Here is a 20,290-nt window from a genome sequence, read left to right as displayed (position 1 = left end):
AAATTGTGTGATACTTTAATGGTAATATTGAATATAATGGTTCATTGTTCTGGTATGTAGGAAAAGTTTTTTTTTAAAGTGTGTCCATCGGTCGCATCGAACATTTCAGGCTCCGATAGAAAACCAGTGGGAACGGTTTTGACGACAGCAAGAACGTAAATAGACAAAATAATTCAAGACTGCCGATGGGTGATCTCCAGGTAAATAGATTGTTATAGTAAAGTCATATATTATACGAAACAATTCTGTACATATATGGTTTCCCGTTCAAATATGCTTATGTCCAGAACTGCTGGGTAAGAGATATTTTTCGCATCAGTTAGGTAGTGCCGAATGAGGTTTACACTTTCAGACTTTGCGAGGTAAATCTTTCATGCAATGAGCGTGAAAATATAGAGCGAGACTGGAAGTTATTGATGATGCCGTGCTAGAGAAAATGATTCATTCTGATTCTGAGCTAACTTTTTCAAAGGTCATCATCATCCAGCACGCTAATTTTGCCGCAGAGACAAACCCTCTCCCGTGAACCTCCAGCTAGCCCTGCTAAGAACCAGTAGCGGCCATGTCACCTCAGAAAATTCTCCGGGACCCTTAATGTTTCTTATGCAGTGCGTATATATTACAATAGGCCAATTCAAGATTTAAACTTCTGTGCCAAGGCAACACTGTCCAACGATGAACATGGCATTAGAGGGTATGGGTCAAGATTAAACCGAATGGCTTAATTGCAGGTTGAAAGTGCACAGAAATCTAGGCAGGCATATTAATAATTGTTTTTTGGGGGGAAGGAAATGGCACAGTATCTGTCTCGTATATTGGCGGATACTGTGCTCTAGAAAATAAGAGTAGTAAATGGTTTATTTAATAACAAAAAAGGAAGGAAACGTTTTTTTTTCTAGCACCAGAACCGGCCAACGATGCTGAAGCACCTGAGCTGGAACAGCGGAAATAAAAGATAGCAGGCTGAATGGGGAAATGAAATGAAAGAGGTGCGGGGACAGGAAGAGAGGGAACCAGAAAGCTTGCCAAAACTCATGTTTTTCACAGGCAGGATTAGCAGGTTCGCGATGATAAGGAGACTGGAGGTGGCAAATGGCAGGGTCAAGTGGAAAGATAAAAGTTGGAAATAGTTTTTTGAGGAAGCAAAATAGCGCACTAACTGTCCCGCATATCTTGGTGGACACCCAAACTGCGCTGTAAGGAAGGGATAAAGGAGAGAGTGAAAGAAGAATGGAGAGATATAGGTGAGGCCTTTGTCTTGCAGTGAATATAGTCCTATTGATGATGATTATCTCCAAAATACACACCAAAATATGTGGAGGCTATAGTCACGTCTACTGCTTTCACTGGGATCCCGTTATGGCCTTACACATGCAGAATACTTATTTCACTTTACGTTGGCATTACGCGCTACTCTTAAGAATATTGTGCAATATTAGTCTTGTTCCTGACCCATGTATTCGAGCTATACTATAATCATAGGAACTGGGTGCAAAATGTTAAGCAGGAAATATTTCCGGCTCCTTTATAAATCCGGTGCGTTAGAGGTGCTGTATTAGCCACTTTTTCGAGATCAGTACCGATATCAGCAGCGTAAAAGTTTGGAAGGAGCTAGTGCACATCATTCATTAGCGCATTGATTCGTAATAGGCATGCAGCAATTATGTCGCTATGCACAAATATGCTACATATTTACTCAGATATAAACATAGTGTAGCAATTTCTACACAAAGGTTATAATTTCGGATGTATTTCGGCAGTAGTGGCAGCATGTGGACGCTTTTCTAAACGCAACACTGCTTTTCGCAGCTCCGTTTCTCCCGCAATCCTGTGCCTGGCCTGAAGTGGGCGTCTACTTGGGCTTCAATCATCGTAGCAGTGGCACGTGTTTGCAGAAACCAGCGATAAAGTGGAACCAGAGCGGCGCTGCAGGCTACCGGCTGCAAGGATAAAAGCTGGACTCGTGAACCACACGGCACTCGGCAGCAGTGACAGCATGTGGACGCTCTTCTAAACGCAACACTGCTTTTCGCAGCTCCGTTTCTCCCGCAATCTTGTTGCCTGGCCTGAAGTGGGCGTCTACTTGGGCTTCAATCATCGTAGCAGTGGCACGTGTTTGCAGAAACCAGCGATAAACTGCAACCAGAGCGGCGCTGCAGGCTACCGGCTGCAAGGATAAAAGCTGGACTCGTGAACCACACGGCACTCGGCAGCAGTGGCAGCGTGTGGACGCTTTTCTAAACGCAACACTGCTTTTCGCAGCTCCGTTTCTCCCGCAATCCTGTTGCCTGGCCTGAAGTGGGCGTCTACTTGGGCTTCAATCATCGTAGCAGTGACACGTGTTTGCGGAAACCAGCGATAAACTGCAACCAGAGCGGCGCTGCAGGCTACCGGCTGCAAGGATAAAAGCTGGACTCGTGAACCACACGGCACTCGGCAGCAGTGGCAGCATGTGGACGCTTTTCTAAACGCAACACTGCTTTTCGCAGGTTGGTAGCGTTTCTTTTACGCCTTTGTAGCTGTAAATTTGCTGTCGCTGCCCTGCTGCCAACTTGCAAAACCTGTGTATTTTGGTTGTTGCTTGCTTCTTGAATTGGTCGTTGCTGCTTCTTGAAGTCCCAATGTCGGGAAACAATACTTGCCTTTCCAGTAATGAGGCTGTTGACCCCAAAGAGGCGTTTGTCTTGTGTGGAATGTACCCAATCTTACCATATTGGAAACTGTGCTGGTCTCACAGAAAAGCAATTTAAAAACCGAAGCGCGTCATCAAAGCAAAAATGGACATGTCCCAGTTGTAAAGCAGCTAAGCAGAAAGATGAAAATCAGAGTGATAGAGTAACTCGGGAAGAGTTTGCTGGATTGCGGTCCCTATTGATCAGCATGAATGAAAAGCTCGATGGGCTGGTGCCCCTAAAAGAGACGGTTTCTAACATCGAAAAAAGTATTGAAGTAATGTCTGACAAGTATGATGAACTGCTGAAACGTCTTGCTGTACAAGAAAGCGACACAAAAAATGTGAAAGCAAGGGTAGAGAAGCTTTAGCAAAAGGCTCGATGTAGCGAGACGAAGACTGAAAAGCTAGTCACTGAAATCAATGAACTTTAATGGAGAAGCCTTCAGTTAAACTTAGAATTTCATGGAATTCAGGTTACTCCGAACGAAGACTTGTTGATGAAAGTGAACAGCGTGGCAGGTTTGTTAGAAGTCCCAGAACTGAGCAAACTGGATGTTGATGCTATTCATCGCCTTCCGGCGAAAGCAGGCAAGGTCCCAGGAATAATCGTGTGATATGCCCGACAAGCCACCAGGGATAAATGGTTGGAAAATAGGAGGAAACTTAGAAACAATGAGAGCAGTACTTTTATACTAGAGAATAAGACAACCCGATGCCGGCAACTGTTTCTAACAGCGAAAGAGTTGGCAAAGAAAAAGGGCTACAAATATGTATGGTTCAGAAATGGCAAGATTTATCTGCGTAAGGCAGACGGTGATTCTTCTGTCATTGTGCGCAGTGAACGTGACCTTCCGACATGATCTATCTGAACAGTCAATCTTGATCATATTACTTCTTTTAATATTTATGTGTGAATCAACACGTCACAACTTTCTCCTGCCACATGAATTGAATGCTGTTGTCTCGGGCTAACAAATAAGCGCTTTGAAATGCCTTCACATAAATGTTCGTTCCCTTTGTAACAAAGAAGATTCTATCAAGCATTTTATTTCGAGTTTTTCATTTCAGTTTGATGTGATAATGCTGACTGAAACGTGGTGTAAAAATGATCATTGTCACTTCGGGTTTACACCTTATCAGTCATTCACCTTAAATCGCCCAAATCGTCGTGGCGGAGGCGTAATGATGATACTAAAGGAAGGGATGCAATGTGAACTGCTTTCTCGTTTCTCTGTTTCTTGCTGTGATTACGAGGTTTTGACTGCGAAAGTGAACAATTCTGTTTTCTCTGTATGTTATCGCCCGCCCGATGGAAATGTTGAAAACCTTTTTGCGTTCTACGAAGAGTTCTTATCGTTTATTTCTGAGGCTGGTTACTTTGTTCTATCTGCTGGCGACTTTAATATTGATTTGTTAGGAGATTCAGCAGCCAAAACCACTATGAATATGCTCATTACTTCAAACGGGTGCTCAAACCAAATCAGTTTGCCTACTAGGATCACAGAACATAGCGAAACTGTTAGACCTAATTATTACTAACTCGGTCAGTGAAAATAACATTCCGGGTGTGATGACCTGCGACTTGAGTGACCACCTTCCCACCTTCATAATATTAGATAGACACAATCTTCATAGTAAAAAACAATTTATAAATGTTCAAATAATAAATCCTACTCGCCTAGATGCATTCAGGAATGACGTGCTAAATTCTGATTTCGAATATCTTCTTGCGATTAATTGCACTGACAAGGCGTATAATATGTTCGTTGATCACATCGCTGAAATATATAAACGGCATTTTCCGCTAAAGAAACTGAAACTTGGTAGGAAAATACGCAAGCCTTGGATCATGCCAGAGCTCATTAAAAAGATCAATGAGAAGAATACTATGTACCATTAGTTTATAAAAACTAAAAATCCCCCAAAACTTAAGGAGTTTAAGATATACCGAAATCAGCTAAATAAAGAAATAAAGTTAAGCAGACAAAACTATTTTCATGCGGAACATGACGCCTGCTCTCGTAAGCCTGATCTTTTGTGGAAACAGTTGAACACTGTTTTAAATCCCACTAACTCGTCCCCAAAAACAGATAAACTTAAAATCGGTGAAGTCGAGATATCCGGTTGCGCCCTGGCAAACTTATTTAATAACTATTTTGTGCAGTGTGGTGATTATTTTCCAGTGTCTGAATTTTCAAAATTCATGCCCCCTAGTAACCAATCTACTTTCTTGAGGCCGTTAGCGAAGAACAAGTTCGGTCTTTTTTTATGTCTCTTCAAAACAGCTCTAGTTGTGACGTTGAAGGTATGCAAATTCGACCGCTTAAACATATTATGGATCTTATAGCACCGACTCTTACCCATATATTTATTCTTTGTTTTTAAAGTGCCGTTTTTCCACAAAGAATGCAGGTGGCTAAGGTTACGGTATTGTTCAAGAAAGGTGATCGAAATGACATCAAGAATTATCGCCCTATCTCAGTGTTGCCAATATTTTCAAAGGGTTTAGAAAAGATTATTTATGAGCGCCTTTAAATTTTTTTCAGAAATATGACCCTTTAACCCCAGCTCAATTTGGATTTAGAAAGCATAGGTCCACGGAACTAGCCTTGATAGAACAAAAATAGTTTATTTTATCACAGTCTTCAAGTAAGATGGTTGTACTGGGCCTGTACATTGATTTCACGAAAGCATTTGACTGCACTGTTCATTCCATTTTACTCAAAAAACTTGAATTGTATGGAGTGCGTGGCCATTGCTGGAATCTTATAAAATCTTACCTTGGCTATCGGCGGCAGTATGTTCAAATAGGTAAGCACTGTTCCGACAAAAAACCGATTGCAAGAGGAGTGCCTCAAGGCAGCATTCTTGGACCTTTTCTTTTTAATATCTACATAAATGATCTGGTAAATACATGCGCTGAAGCCAAATATATATTGTACGCCGACGATGCCAGCATATTTTTTTCCGCTACAGACTGTGAGCAAATCAGCTATATAGCAAACTCCGCCCTTGTAAAACTTCTGGAATGGTCTGTAGCAAATCAGTTAGAAGTTAACACCAACAAAACTAAGGCTGTGCTATTTAGACCGAAATCAAAGCAGGTAAATATGAACGTAGATCTTATCTATGGCACCAGAAAAATAGAAATAGTAAGTAGTATTAAAATTCTTGGGGTCATGTTTTCGCAAAATATGCTGTGGGATATTCATGTAGATTCTGTTTGCACTAAATTGTCAAGAGTCGTTGGTATTTTATCCAGATGTAGGTCTATATTACCTTTCAGCGTAACAAAGCTGATATATAATTCTCTTTTTTACTCTCACCTCTCTTACTGCTTTTTGGTATGGGGATCTACCACAGTAACAAACTTAACAAAGGTGTACGTCCTACAAAAAAGATAATTAGGCTTATTTTTGATGTCCCCTACAATTCTCATACACATGCTCTGTTCATTAAAGCAGATATAATGCCTGTCTGGAAATTGTTTAGCTATAGACTAATTGTTGCCTTTAAGTACGAATTAAAAGAAAATCGAAATTTCTCTCGCAACCTAGCCAAGCTAAAAATAAAGCCTACATCCTACACTATACGTCAGTCTGAATACTGGAAGGTGGTCACTCCCCGTGCTAACTATTCTATGGGTACACTATCGTACATTTTGCCTAAACTTCTTAATGATCTGAATAAATGTGGAATTGATTTAGGTCGCACTACAGTTCGTGAACTGCGCCACGTGATATGTCATGTTTTTGAACAATTCTAATATTGATTTTATTGTGATACATTAAATCGAATCAATTTTGCGTTTCTGTATGTTTGTATTCCTGTATGTTTCATGTATGCTCCTGTACTGCCTTGTACAGGGGACCGTGGGCTCTAGTCAAGCTGTTCAACAGTTTTTAACCACAGCCCCTCCATCGTTTTGATGGAAATAAAGCTATTATTGTTATTATTATTATTATAAATTAAATAAAGAAGCACGCAAAATCCTCCGCTGAATGACAGAGCTGCTAGTCAGTGATAGTGGCTGTTTATCACAAGTCTATCGAGAAGAATCCTGTTTTCTAGAAGGGAGCGGGCTCGTCCAAAGGCTCTCGTACAACACGATCCCTCAGGGGCTGCGTACCTCGTGTGTTTTTGACAATAAAACCGTCGCGAGGTGCCAGGATGGTTTCACTGTGTGACGTCAGTTTCTGGAATGCTTGCAGCTGCTGCAAAGACACTTCGACAGCTTCCTTGTACACAATCCAAGTGACGTTCTCGCTCCACGGCGGGCTCGTCAGAGATCCTTCGTACGTCCAATACGAACTCCTATCAGGAATAAACGAGGTGACGTCCAGATGCTGCTCCAGAGCACACTTCTGTCCTTTGTAGATCACATTAGACAAGCAATCGACGATCTTGCCCACTTCCGGATGAAGGCTGCCCTCTTTCAAAAAGACACCCACCACATGCAGCCCCTCCTCAGCGAAGGTGGCCTCGGCTAAACTTTTATACCGGTCAGCATTGTAGTGAACCAGGTGCAGCTCGCCAGCGTTGTGCTCGCCGTCCACAGTGTGTTCGCTGCAGTGGGCGATGGAGTTGCTCCAGTGGCCGTGGAACTGGGCCAGCTGGTAGTTGTAGGCCAGAGGTCCTCCGCGAAGGTTTGGTCCCGGCGCAGCGACGCTGACCTCCCAGCCTCGGCCCGTGTTCAGGAGGTGAGTGCACCTGAGACCCGTGTTGGACCATTGCAAGGTAGTCATGTTTAACGATGGATCCTGCAGGACGGTTTTCCGCCTGATGTCGATGGGAGACTGCTTGTCGCCAACTGACTTCTCCTACTGCAACCAGCAGCGCCAAAGCCACGTTGGGCAAAAACATTAATTCAAACACGTAGAGCTCATTTTGCGCAGAACGTTGGTTCACGTATCTCGAGGAAGATGCACAAAGATGTCAGCCTTGCTTGCCTGGAGTAGTGGCCGATCTGTTCTCGAACAGACGAGACACGTCAGGCGGGGTCTTTGCAGTATCGTAACCAGCATAGCGATCGGTCCCCAGATGGTCTGTTCTTCCTCTTCGTTCACGTAGGATATCATCCCCCCAGCCCCCGTGCACACCAGGGGAGTGAAACTTTGATTAGAAAAGAGGTACTAAAAAAGAGTTTTTCAAGCGCAGAGTGTGCAAACTAAGCGATCCATTTAGTGAGGTAACCGACTAATAAAACGTCCTATATCTGCGCTGGCTTACAAAACACGACAAGTCGACAGGCGATGAGCACGTACATGGGTGAAGGGCATTTCTACTCTGGGAGCTTAAAGTCCGGCCTGAATGAACCACGGAAAAGGCATGGAGTAATCGCATCCAACAATTCGGGATAAAAGCAATTTTGAGCGATAAATCTTTTATGAACGCAATTTTGTCAAATAATGCAAGGTTTCAATATAACAAACAATATATCCCTAGATCACTCGACGGCAGCCCTGCATTTTTTCTGTTTCAATTTTTGCCATATCTATTGCATATATTTTGCTATTCCCGAGAAGATTTCCCCGTTGGTTTGCTATGACATTCTTCATTGTTCGATGCGACTGATGGAAGCACTTTAAAAGAAAGATTTTTCTAGATATCAGAAGAATGAATCATTATTATTCATAATTCAGCAATAGTATCCTACAATTTTCTTCTTTTCAAAATATTTGTCCTACAATGTTTGACATAAAATGAAGGTGTGATAATCTGTATTCAGGTGTCTTTCTTTCATTTTTGATTTCTGTTTTGGGGGAGCTGAAATTGCAATCTCTAGAACCTATAGATGTCAACAAAACACCGCTAGAAAATTGACGGGACGATGCCAATTTAAAAAGCTTGAAAATGAAAAATGTACAGCTCTCCGTAAAGCGGCCACACAAAGAAGCTGCAAATTTTTTTTCAAGCGGTGTCTCTTGCCTCAGGACAGAACAGGGCAATTCTAGTTTTTGTTCGCCATACAGACGATTGTGCAAACAATAATCAGAGCCAGCAATGTGCACAAACGGCACAAAATAAAACACACAAAATACGCCAAGTGAAAAAAGTGCATCGCATGGGATGGCCAACGAAGATATATGCTGTTACCTAATGAGCGCCGCACTGCAACGTACTGCAGCGCCTCTTTTTCAAGCACATGCGGAAATGAAAACTAGCGTAGTCACTCATTTTACGCTTAGTGCCAGGTGAACACTGTATAGTATATTTGATGAGTTCAATCTTCAAATGCAGCAGGGTCTCTTTAGCAAACCAAAGTACGAACTTGTATGTGCGAAGGACCCAATGAATCAAACAAGCTTCCCTGTCGTCATCTACTAATGTCGCTCAAAGAGGATAACAATCCATATGATGTGGACTTTCGAACCAACATCGCTATGATGTGAAGAAAGGCAGTGTGACTTGCAACGCGCTATCAGCGGCTGAAATTAACATTGCTCATGTTGCGAAATTTACACTTATCTACGCGTCGGCATATTGAAGCCGTTCACAAGTAAGCGGCAACGAAAATCATAAGTAGGACATAGGATTATCTGGCAGAGATACTTAAAATCCTCTGTGGGCCTTTGATCATGAGAAATGACCCATCAGCTTTTTTTCAATGCAAACAAGTGACCCGCAATGGCGCATGAGCGTCAATGTAGTTATCCTTAATTTTGTTCTATTTTCTTAGAGACTTGTCTCTCAGACCATATAAACTTCCTTCACATGACAGGTTTTAGTCGAACACCGAAACTTCAAGGCGCATGTAGAGATATTTCATGCATTTTTTTATCAAGTATTGATTCTCTGTCAATTTTTGGGTATGGCGACATTTTTCAGACCGGAGAAACACCTTTGTAGCTTAGAAAACTTAATTTAAATATTTCTCGCTGCTACATACAGATTCTTGACGTCTAGGTCGGAAAGGACTGGATGCCAATGATTTCTGGTGAATGGTGATAGCCTAGCCCCTATGTTGCACACTCAAAAATTGGTGCTGGCGAACGCAGTTTACTTGTCAATGAAGGTTAAACCTGTGTTCCACTTTAAAGCGTTCTCCTTTCTAAGTTGGATCATTAGTTACACGTAGTCGGCGTCAAGTGTCGGCAGGCACAGCGCACCTGTCTCTTATCATTGAGGAAAAACTTAGCGGCGATTAATTAGATTGATGAGAGGAAAAACGATATCTTGATTTCTTCGCTCTCCATTCTATTGAACTTTTGATTCTATTCCAACTCTGACTTCGTTGCCTTTTTTTCCCCAATCTATTCCATTTCAGATTCTGTTCTAGTTGCAACTACGTAATTACGTAAAATTTGTCACATACATGGATCGTGGTGAGTCGTCATACCACAACCGGCGCGATATAGTTTCTTACTGTTCACAAGAGGGAAAGCTGCAGGCCTTTCACTTCACCGTGGACGCCCGAAGCATGCCGGGAAGACAGCACAACGGATTGACATCTAGTGGCTTGTTGACTGTGCTATGGATTGTATTTTGCTGTTGATTAGTTTCGATTTCATCATTGTAGTTTTTCTGATGGTTTGGGCGCTTTGTAGTTGTCTAGTACACGTGCGCACGCAGTTAATTTGAGATCCGAAGCATCCGACGGCGCTTGACTCGAACTAAAGAGAGCCCAGTGTCTGGCGGCTGCTCGGCCGAATGTCCGTTTTCTCCTTCGGTGGGAGCCATTTACGTACCGAACTGGGTTTTGCTCTGCGGCAACCTGTGCTACCTGTGCACTGAAATGTGAAATAAGGCAACCAGGTTTCTCGTGAACTAAGAATTCTGAAGTCAGCTGCCGTGTCGACTCTTCACAATTCTCTTAGGTGCCTCGGAGACAGCTTAAAAGTTCAAATTATTTTGACAGTTGCAACTTATGTTAACCGTACTCACCGATGATTGCGTTTGATTCATTTCGAAGACTGTCGGTGCCCGCGCATTGCATGCTGCAATGACTTCCACTTCTTGACTTAATTTAAGCAAATACCAACATGTTGCGCTTGACAGCATGTACACGGCCCTCACTTACTTGTGTGCAGGAGAGGTTAGCGCTTCTTAATTCATGTTTCTCTTGGCAAAATCTGTAAGCCCAGCGTCACGTCGACATGCCGACAGCCGGCACTTAGTGCGCGCCAACTAGCTTGTCGTAGCAAAGCGAAGGCTCGTTCAAGCTTCTCACGGCCCGAACGTAGCCTATGCACAAACTTTTTACGCGTCCCGCAATAGCAGACTACACCAAAGTTGGACCACGCCAAAGAAACGTTTCTTTTTAACAATGCACAAACAGAAGCTCCTAAAGCGTAGTATGTTAAGCGCTAGCACTTTTTGAAGGAATGTTTGCTCTGAAGAGTGTGTATGTTAAATGCAAGAAGTTATTTTCCACGTTTAGCTGCATTTGGTGGCCTGAAGAGAAAGCCCTCTCTCGCCATGAGCAAATTCGGTTATCATTTACGCCTATCGTCTTCTCTGCTCATTTATTGAAATGTACAGTAAAGATGTTTTATTAGAGCACATATTTATTGCGAAACGACGCTTCCTTAATTGAAACATAATTTGCTAAAATTTGTATTTCTGAAGTCGCAGTTATCTTTTATGGTGAAACCGAGTACGATATGCTGTCTGCCCAACATTCCCTCGGTGAATGCCGTGCTCTTTAAAAAACCCGCATAGACCCTGCCGCCAGCTTTCTCTCTAGGTAATATTTTGAACAAAAACTCTATGACTGGCGCAGTCGCGCAGCGGTTAAGCTGCGCACCACTGCAGTAGCGGGCGGCTGCTTGAAACACAGCCACCGGTAGGGCTTGCGAGACACAGGATGCCCTTCCAGAGCAATACAAGCAAGAACTTTTTTTATTCGCGCAGCTCCGGCAAGCCTCATTTTTGCACAGATTGCTTCTTGAAGGCTGTATTTTGCACGTGGGCCAGTTTTTGTATGAGTCTTCTGTTTCTTAGCCATTTTCATGTTTACCGCGTCATTGTTAGTCCGGTATCTACCTCCTCTCGCCAACAATTAGGAAAGGGGACGGTCAACCGACACCGATGCCGTCGGACAGTTTTCGCCTACATAGGCCTCCTAATTCTGCGCCGTTAAAAAAAAGCAGTAGAGAGCGTGACGTGATATTTTTCAAGCCCACTCTTCAAAAATAATTTCCGGCCTATATCGCTTACGCCAATATTATGCAAGCTTACCGAAAAAATACTTGCCACACGACTGCCGTAGTGACTTGAGAGCCATGGTTTCTACTATCCCGCCCAAATAGGCTTTCGTACGTCCATAGGTTCAGAAGATGGACTGGCTGTCTGGGCGTCAGCAGTTTCTGGCCTCAACACGCAGCCACAATGTACCTACTGTACTGGCCATGGACGTTGAAAAGGTGTACGATAATATCAGTCATGCTGCCATCTTGGAATCGCTTGACATGCTGCATTTCCCCGTTAGAGTGCACAATTTTGTTAAATCCTTTCCTGAAGGCCGACGCTTTGCCATGCGCCTCGGTGGAGAGGCCGTCGGATCATTAGTGCCTCTTCGCGGCGTTCCAGGGGCCTGGGTTATCGCCAACATTATTTAATATTGCTTTTATCCACATTGCTAGGCGCTTACTTGATGTCTCTGGGATTAAGTTTTTATTTTATGCTGATAATATAAGGGTGTGGAGCACTTGAAACGACCTGATGACTCGAGCAGCATTCCTACAATCAGCCATTGATATTACCTCAATTTTTGCTTGTTCAAATGGTCTTCAGCTTTCAGTTAGCAAAACCACGTTCGTGTCTGTCGCCAACCGCTGGGGGCGCCGTAAACTGGCTGCAACACCAATTCGTCTCCATCTATCTGCAGATCCAATTCAAGAAAATTGGACCGTAAAGGTCTTGGGCTTGACATTACACGAGTCAGAAAAAGACATTGCTTGGCTTTCTCGGGCTAAAAAAAAAGCAATTCATGCGTTGGGTGTAATTAGACGCACTGCTCCTAAAACAGGCGGAGCCCGCTCTCATGTTGCACGACAGTTGTTGCGGGCGGTTGTGCAACCGCGCCTCGTTTACCAAGCCCAATTCCAGCATTTGCCGAGGGCCCAATGGGATCGTCTAGAAGCTGTTATTCGAGAGGCAATGAGGGTCATCACTTGCCTTCCCCGCATTACCCCGATCGATCGTGGGGCTCCAAGAACATGCGCAGCTGAAAACACTAGATGAGCTATTGCAAGAACGACGTGATGCTCGCCGCCTGAAGTCAAGCCTTACACACACAACGTATGCACTCAGGCCATCTGCTTCATCGCACTCCACTCTACAGCTGCCCCCGCCAGTTCTTCCCCCTTGGCTGTCTTGTGCAGCTAAGCGACAACAAGCCAACTGATCTACGTCGACCATCGCGCGGCATCCTCGTTTCGCGACCGATTTACAGAGCAAGAAGCCAATCTGCCGCATGGCTCCATCGTTATGTACGTTGATGCTAGCATTCAGACCTGCAAAACAACAAAGGCAGTTTAAGTCCTCGCAAGCCTGCTCTGAGCAAAACGTCAAAGTTTCTCCTCTCAAAGCCTCCTTCCTCCTTCTGTGCGGAGATGCTTGCGGTTAAAGAGGCACTTTGCTCTGTGGCCGCCGTTCCCATGCTACCCACGGCCCGCATTGTCAATCGCACCGACGCCCTTCACGTCACACGCCTACTACGATGAGTCAGTCGCACCCCAGAAATCTGCCAAGACATCCATACGTGGGGGCAGCAGGATTAAAGTGTTGCGAAGTGTTTAGCGGCTCGGTTGCGTACCCACGAGCTAACTCGTCTTCTGCCACGTTGGCCCTCATACCATCATATCCCGGAACACATAATACACTACGTTTAATTTTTATGTTTGTTCTCGTCGTGTGCATAATATGTTTGACAATGCTGTCGATCCTGCCTCTCGTGTACTTTCTGCATGCTAGTTTGGAGTCCGTCGCTATAGTGACGTTTTGTCCTGTTGCGCTGCCGTGCGATATTGACAGAGCAACGGTGGCCTCTTCAGCTGCCTCTAAGCTTGGGTTGTTTATCGTTGCAATGGTTATTTCTTTCCCTCCTTGGTCTGTTACACTGGCGATCGTTTTGCGTTGGTATCAGTACTTTGCTCCATCCTTGTAGACTACACTGGGATTGTCGCTGAAGCCCCTGCTGAGTGCTCGTACTCAAGCTTGTCGTCTTTCACGGTGTATAATGGAGTCGATGTATCTGTGCATGGGTCTTGCCCGGATGTTGTTCCTGTCTTCATTATTATTCTGTTACTAGTAGTTTTTGGGTGTCCAGGGTTAGCCCTAATTTCACCATTAGGTGTATTCCCGTTCTGGTTTGAGCGAATATCTCTAGTTGCGCACTATGTTGCACACCTCGTAGTTCGTCGAAGCCGTTCGATACTCTCAGTGCCATCAGCTTTTCTTTTGCTGTTGACATTCAAAGCTTGAGCGCCGTTTTGTACACTTTGCGTAGTATATTGCCGATTTTTAGAGTCTCTTGCTTGATTAGTTCGTGGTAGGGGAGACTGTATGTTACCCTGCTCGTTGCGAGGCGGTGTTTGTATATTAGGGTGTGCTGTTCTCTCATCCCCTGCTTTTTACTGGTGACTCTTAGCACAATTCTGGCGGCTTGCTCTCTAAGAAAGGCGATGGTTTTGCTACAACGCCTTGTATTTTGCAGCCACATTCCAAGCACTCTGACTTCCGTTTTCTCAGCTTTTGTCTATAAATTTTGTCTTTACAGACAGGGATCGCATGGTGACCTACAGAGAAATTACACAACACTATCGTTTGCAACGCGCTAGACCTCCTCCAGCGGATAGATCCTTGTCCAGATACCAAGCCATCAACTGGCGCCGGTTACAAACTTACACATTTCCAAACCGGGCCCTCTGGAGTCTTATGTATCCAGGGCAATTTTCAGAAAAATGCGCGAACTGCGAACTTAGGGCCACCTTGGACCACATACTATGGGAATGTCCTCATGCTCCCCGGGAGGGACGAGGTATTAACACAAAAGATCAATGGGAGACCTTACTGCTGAGCTCCGACCCGGCGACTCAGTTACAACTCGTCCGACTGGCCGAAGCCGCCGCCGAGAGTCAAGACCTTTCGGCCGTCGTCTAGGCGGGTAGCCCTCTGGCTACCATCTTTCTGTTGGATATTAAAAGTTTTCCTATCCTATCCTATCAGCTTTTGTCTGGTTTTCTAGATTCAGGCTGATTTGTAAATGGTATTTTCGTATTCCTTTTAATTTTTATGTATTCTAATTTTTCTGCTGAGAACGATAGTCCTCTGGCCCTGGCGTATTGTTCGATATGGTCTATCGCTTTTTGTATCCGGTCTTCTTTTGCTGCTAGGAAGCTCGTGATTGTCCATATCGTTATGTCATCTGCATACATAGCTGATGTATTCTTTCTCGTGTCCTATCGCCGCTACCTTGAATAGTAGCGGTGATATTACTGAGCCTTGCGGGGTGCCCTTGCTTGGCACCGTGAAGCTCTCATATCTTATGTTTCCAATGCTTATCGTAGCCATTCGTTCCGTCATGACGGCTTTGACATATCGGAAGGCCCTGTTTTCCCAGTTTATGTTATCGAGACCTTCCATGATGGCCGCATGCCGCACGTTATCGAAGGCTCTTTTTATGTCGAGCGCTAGTACTATGTGTTCTCCAATTGGTATTTCAGTGAGGACTTTCTCTTTTAATTGCAGGAGTACGTATTGCGTGGACAGTTCCCTTCTGAAGCGAAAAATTGCATCAGGGTAATATCCCTTGTCCTCCATGTAGTTTGTGATCATTTCATTGACTACTCTCTCGTATATCTTCCCTACGCGATTGACCTGAGCTTTTTGATTTGAAGTCATTTGCCCGGATTGGGTATCATAACTACCTCTGAATGCTTCCATTCCACCGGCACGATTCCTTTTCCCTAGATTTCATTTAGGTACTTGGTAAGTTTGGCGATGACCGTGTCTCTAATGTTTTTAATGGCAGCGCTATTTATTCTGTTCTTTCCTCAAGCAGCACAGGTAATCGGCCCAATATTGCAACAGGATGGTTCCATCTTCGTCCTTTGTAGGGCCGGCTGTGGCCAATACGGTTCCAATATTGGGCCATTTAACATTGCTGCTTGGGTCCGGCTGCGGTATTCTTTTTGTCTTCCCTTGTGGCTGCCCTAACTTTCTCCTCGATGGTTGGCCTATCTGTCTCGGGGTTGTCTTCTCCTATGTATTCTTGATCTTGCTTTGGGTGTGTGGTTGTGCCATAGCATTTCTTCCTCAATGCCTGTGTTAGTTGGTCTCCCGTTCCGGGGACGGTGTGGATTAGTCGTTTCATGGACTTGCCGCATTCTCTTTTGGTTTTCGTTGGGTGTATCAAGGCTGTTAGTATATTCCAACTTCAAGCCATACCTAGTGTTCCTCTTAGTGTTTCCGTGAAATGATGCCAGTTTTGGTGGTGATGTCTGCGCTCTCTGATGCCATCTTGGTTAATTCGGCGATCTTCACCTTCAATTTAATGTTGTGTTTTTGCTGTCTCCATCTCCTGATAAGGCTTTTTCATGCTTCCATAGGTGAAGAAAGTGGCTCTCTACGTCTGAGTTTTCTTCCGTGTGAGCAATTCTCGTCGTGTATTTTTGTGTGGAATTCATAGGCTCCTTGTACCACTCTTCTATGTTGATTATCGGTTTTGTGGTTTCGTGTAGTGGTTTCTGAAGGATTCCCAGTCTGTAATTTTGGCAGTACCTAGCCATCTCTTTATTTCTGGCGCGGCTATTTCTAAGCTAAGGATGAAGTGGTCGCTTCCTAAGGTTTCGATTCTATTTTCTAATTGGATATTCTCATTGTGTTTTGAGAAGGCTAGGTAGGCGTGGTGTCTTTGCAGACGCTGCTGCCTATCCTAGTTGTAGTTATGGGGTAGTTAGCTAGCTGCATGCAGTATTTTTCTGCGCTTTCTGCTATGCTTTTTTCTTTGGCATCACTTTTAGTACCCGCAACTGGGGATTGCCGCATTAAAGTCTCCTAGGATGAACAGTGGATTCCGCCCTGCCATGTCGCTGGCTTTTTTGAACGGCTCATTTCTTCTGGGGTTCTTTTGTTTTGAGGTCTTTACACTTTTATGATGAAAGCGCTGTCATCCGCTGGTTTTTCGGGTAAAAATTATAGTACCATGTCGGTTACGTACGTATCCGTTATGTTGGCTTTGCAGATTGTCGAATTTGATTTATGTGCTAAGGTGACGGCCTTGCTGGTGCCGTCTCCGTCATACATCTCGTATCCTGTTAGGTTCGTTCTTGCCCTGGCCCCGTATTCTTGGGTAGCAACGATGTCCGGCGGTGTTTCTTGGTTCTTTATGAGCTGTATTAAGTCAGTTTGTTTTCGCTTTATTCCTCTACAGCTTCATTGCCATATTTTCAAACTTCCTTTCTTGTGTAGCCTTGAGTGTTTGCCATCCGACATTTCGTGTTCTTGCTTCCTGTTCGTCATAATGGACGGGCCTATTGCTCATGTGCTCTATCACGCGTTTTCTGTGCGCTTCCTTCGTTGTAGTCGCAACATTTCTTTTGATGTAGTTGTATTCTCCGTCCATTTTCTCGAGGTCATGACTGACTTTTACAAGGTGTTCTATTATTGCGATTACAGTTGCCCTCCCCATCTCCTGATCTAGTTCTTTGATTTCTTGTAGTTTTGTTTTGTGCCGTTCTTATGGCGGCCACTTCTGCGGAATCTGTCCTAAGTTGGTACGTATCGACTTATTCGCCCTCCGTGATGGACATGGCGTGTTCGAGGTTTTTTAGTGCCTGTATGCATTGCGCTTTTTGTCTTTCGATTTATGCCTTAAGATTCGTATTTTGTTCCTCTAGCTACTTGACTCTTCAATCGCTTTGAACAAGTCTATTCTAGTTTTACTATTCTGTCCTCAAGTTTCATTGTCTTAGAGTGTGAGACAGTGGGTTGCACAGTTATTTCGAATATGCCAGCTCACCTTCATCACCAATCTCTGCTGTGGCTGGTTGAGATCATGCTTCTTGTTTTCGCTTGTAAAACTTGGGAAGCCCCTCTGCTTTCCTGGAACCTGTTGTTTTTTGCCCGGGTTGTCGACGTGGGTCTCTATCGCATCGCTGATCTTGATCTCGTGCGCTTGTCGGCGTTCCTGTAAAGTGTTGCGTTGGGTTCAGAGCTGAGCTGTTGCCTTGTCGCCTCTGCCCCTTGTTTTTCTCTGGATCTGCTCGTGCATTTAGTAGCGTCCCTGTTTCCATGTCATTGTTGTCCTGGCTGGGTTTTGCCTATCGGTTGCGCTGTATGGTACTTGGCTTTTTCCACCGCATCTCGCAGACCTCGTCTGCACTAGTGTGGTCATCACCGCAGAGCGCAGATTTTCTTCTTTCGCACTGACGGTCTTCCTGGGGGTCCCGGCTTCCACGTGTTTTACATACCTTCGCCTATGGGCTCCAGGCATGTGTGGCACCCCTCCCATCGGACTCGGTACAGGTAGCAGTGGTGCTCTGCCCCTGCAAAAATTGCTTGCATGGAAAGGAATTTGCCATCGAAGAGGAGCATTGCTGAGGAAGGATTTACCCAGCATTCTCGCCCCGACGATTTCGACTCCATGTTCCGCCTGTAGTTCTTCCCGGCTCGATTCCGTGGATGACTCTCCGGATCACATCATGTGGCGCCGCATTCTACTTGTTCACCTCGTAGTTGACTCCCATGATGCTGAGTTGTCTTATTTCCTTGATTTGTCTTGCCGTCTCATCAGATGGTGGGCTTGTGATTATTACGTTAGATCCAGGTCAAATTCTGACGATGAAGTTCTCTCCTCTGCATGCCGGGTGCTCACCGGTAGCCACCTGCATTGTTTTAGAGATGAGAAACTGTGGAAAATGTTTCAGTTGCGTCCCTTACTTAGGTCTAAGGATGACTTTCTCGTCGGTCTTGGGTAGCGGCGGCTTTCTCCGCGATGGCGCCTTGCCGCTTGTCTTCTCCCAATTGGTCGCTGCGTCTCGTCCGACTAGCATCTGTAGCTTCCTGGCTACTGCTCTAGCTTTCTTTTCTTCTTATGCTCTCTCAAACTTTTGTTGTCGTCGCGCCCTGGCCCGCATAACTGGCCGGCAGTTACATTCTTCTTCTTTACCTCCAGTTATCCGCGCCATCGTTGTCGGTTCCTCCGCATCCGGCTTGGTGTCGCGCATGCGTTCCTGACATGTTTCGTTAGAACTTTCGTACTCAGGATGTTCGCCTTCCATGTGCGACTCCTCGATTTGCAAGCCCCGGGGAACGTTTCCGCTTCCGCCGGGGCTAGCGAGCATCCCGCCGTCGGATTCTGTCTCGCCGCTAGCGCCGAGGTCTAGCGGAGTCTCGTCTCGTTAGGCTCAGATGCGGCGTGGTCACTGTCGAACTTTACAACTCGAAAAATGTCGCAAAATTGCCCTACTGGTTGGAAGTTCGTATCCAGATAAATCATATATCTTGCTTTCCTCGCACACCGAGAATGGTTGGGCCACGTCCATTTTAACCCGGTAAAATTAGCCCACAATACGGAAGCCGGTCCGACATGTCTCGGCTCCCCACCGCTCCCGATGCATCAACCAACGCGAACGCATGCAGCCCACCTCGCTCGCTGCGCTGACTGGCCTACTGCACGCCTGGGCTGGAAAAGAAAGTTATTTTTTCAGGAAAGAATATGGCGCAGTAACTGTCACATATCTCGCTAGACTCACGAACGGCGCCATAAGGGATTGGATAAAGAAGAGAGTGAAAGAAGAAAGAAAGAAAGCGGTGCTGTAGGGGAGGGCTTCGGAATAATTTCGGCCACCTGGGGATCTCTAACGTGTACTATCATCGCACAGCACGCGGGCACCTTAGAACATCGCCTCCATCGAAAGCAGGCGCAAAACAGGATATCTGATTTAATATTTGAAACGGGTCTCATATACAAGATATTCAACTAATTTTTGGAAATTTGGCGGAGATCTTGAAGCTTGCTTCAACTCCGCCACAGGTTGGCCCGGTATTGACTGCCTCCGTGATCGGCCTGGGAGATTATAGGGCGTCTTTTCTATCCTATCTTTCAACCCTACTACTTTCACCACGTGGTGGCAATTGTGGCTCAGCATTTGCCAGTGGGCAGTCCTGTGCACTTTCTTTTTCATTCTTCCTAACAGCAACAGCAGCAACAGCAGCGGCCGACGCGGTCGGGTTCAAACCCGGGTACTATACTACTAAACCGATGCGGCGGGCAGGCTGAAACCTATGACGCGAATTTGAAATCTCGCCGTGCTGCTAGTGCGCCTTTTTGTTTCGTGAAGTGTGGTTCGGTGAACTGAATGTGCCATAAAATTATGCGCAAAAAAATGTTGCGTTTCGTCATTCAAGATGAAGTACCCAGGTTTGAACACGGCCGTACCGTACGCGTTCCGACGGATGCCGAAAAAGGCAGCCGTGTGCAGTGCAGTGTCAGTGGTGGTGGTGGTAGTGGTAGTGGTTTTATTAAAAATGATAGTAAAAAGGAAGGAAAAGATTTTTGCTAGCCCCGGCATCTGCCATCGATACTGAAGCGCCTGAGCTGGGGCAGCGGAAATAAAGGATAGCAGGCAGAATGGAGAAATGAAATGAAAGAGGTGAGGGGACAGGAAG

General features: G+C 45.0%; 1 pseudogene; it reads left to right on the top strand.

Annotated features, from left to right (window-relative positions):
- The first annotated feature begins 19,554 nt into the window (after positions 1-19,554).
- On the top strand, positions 19,555-19,697 carry LOC144135638 (U2 spliceosomal RNA; annotated as a pseudogene).
- Positions 19,698-20,290: the final 593 nt, after the last annotated feature.

Source organism: Amblyomma americanum, chromosome 5, assembly GCF_052857255.1.
Source record: "Amblyomma americanum isolate KBUSLIRL-KWMA chromosome 5, ASM5285725v1, whole genome shotgun sequence".
Classification (NCBI taxonomy): Eukaryota; Metazoa; Arthropoda; class Arachnida; order Ixodida; family Ixodidae; genus Amblyomma; species Amblyomma americanum.
The sequence above is the reverse complement of the archived record's forward strand: the minus strand, read 5'-3'. Positions and strand labels throughout refer to the sequence as shown.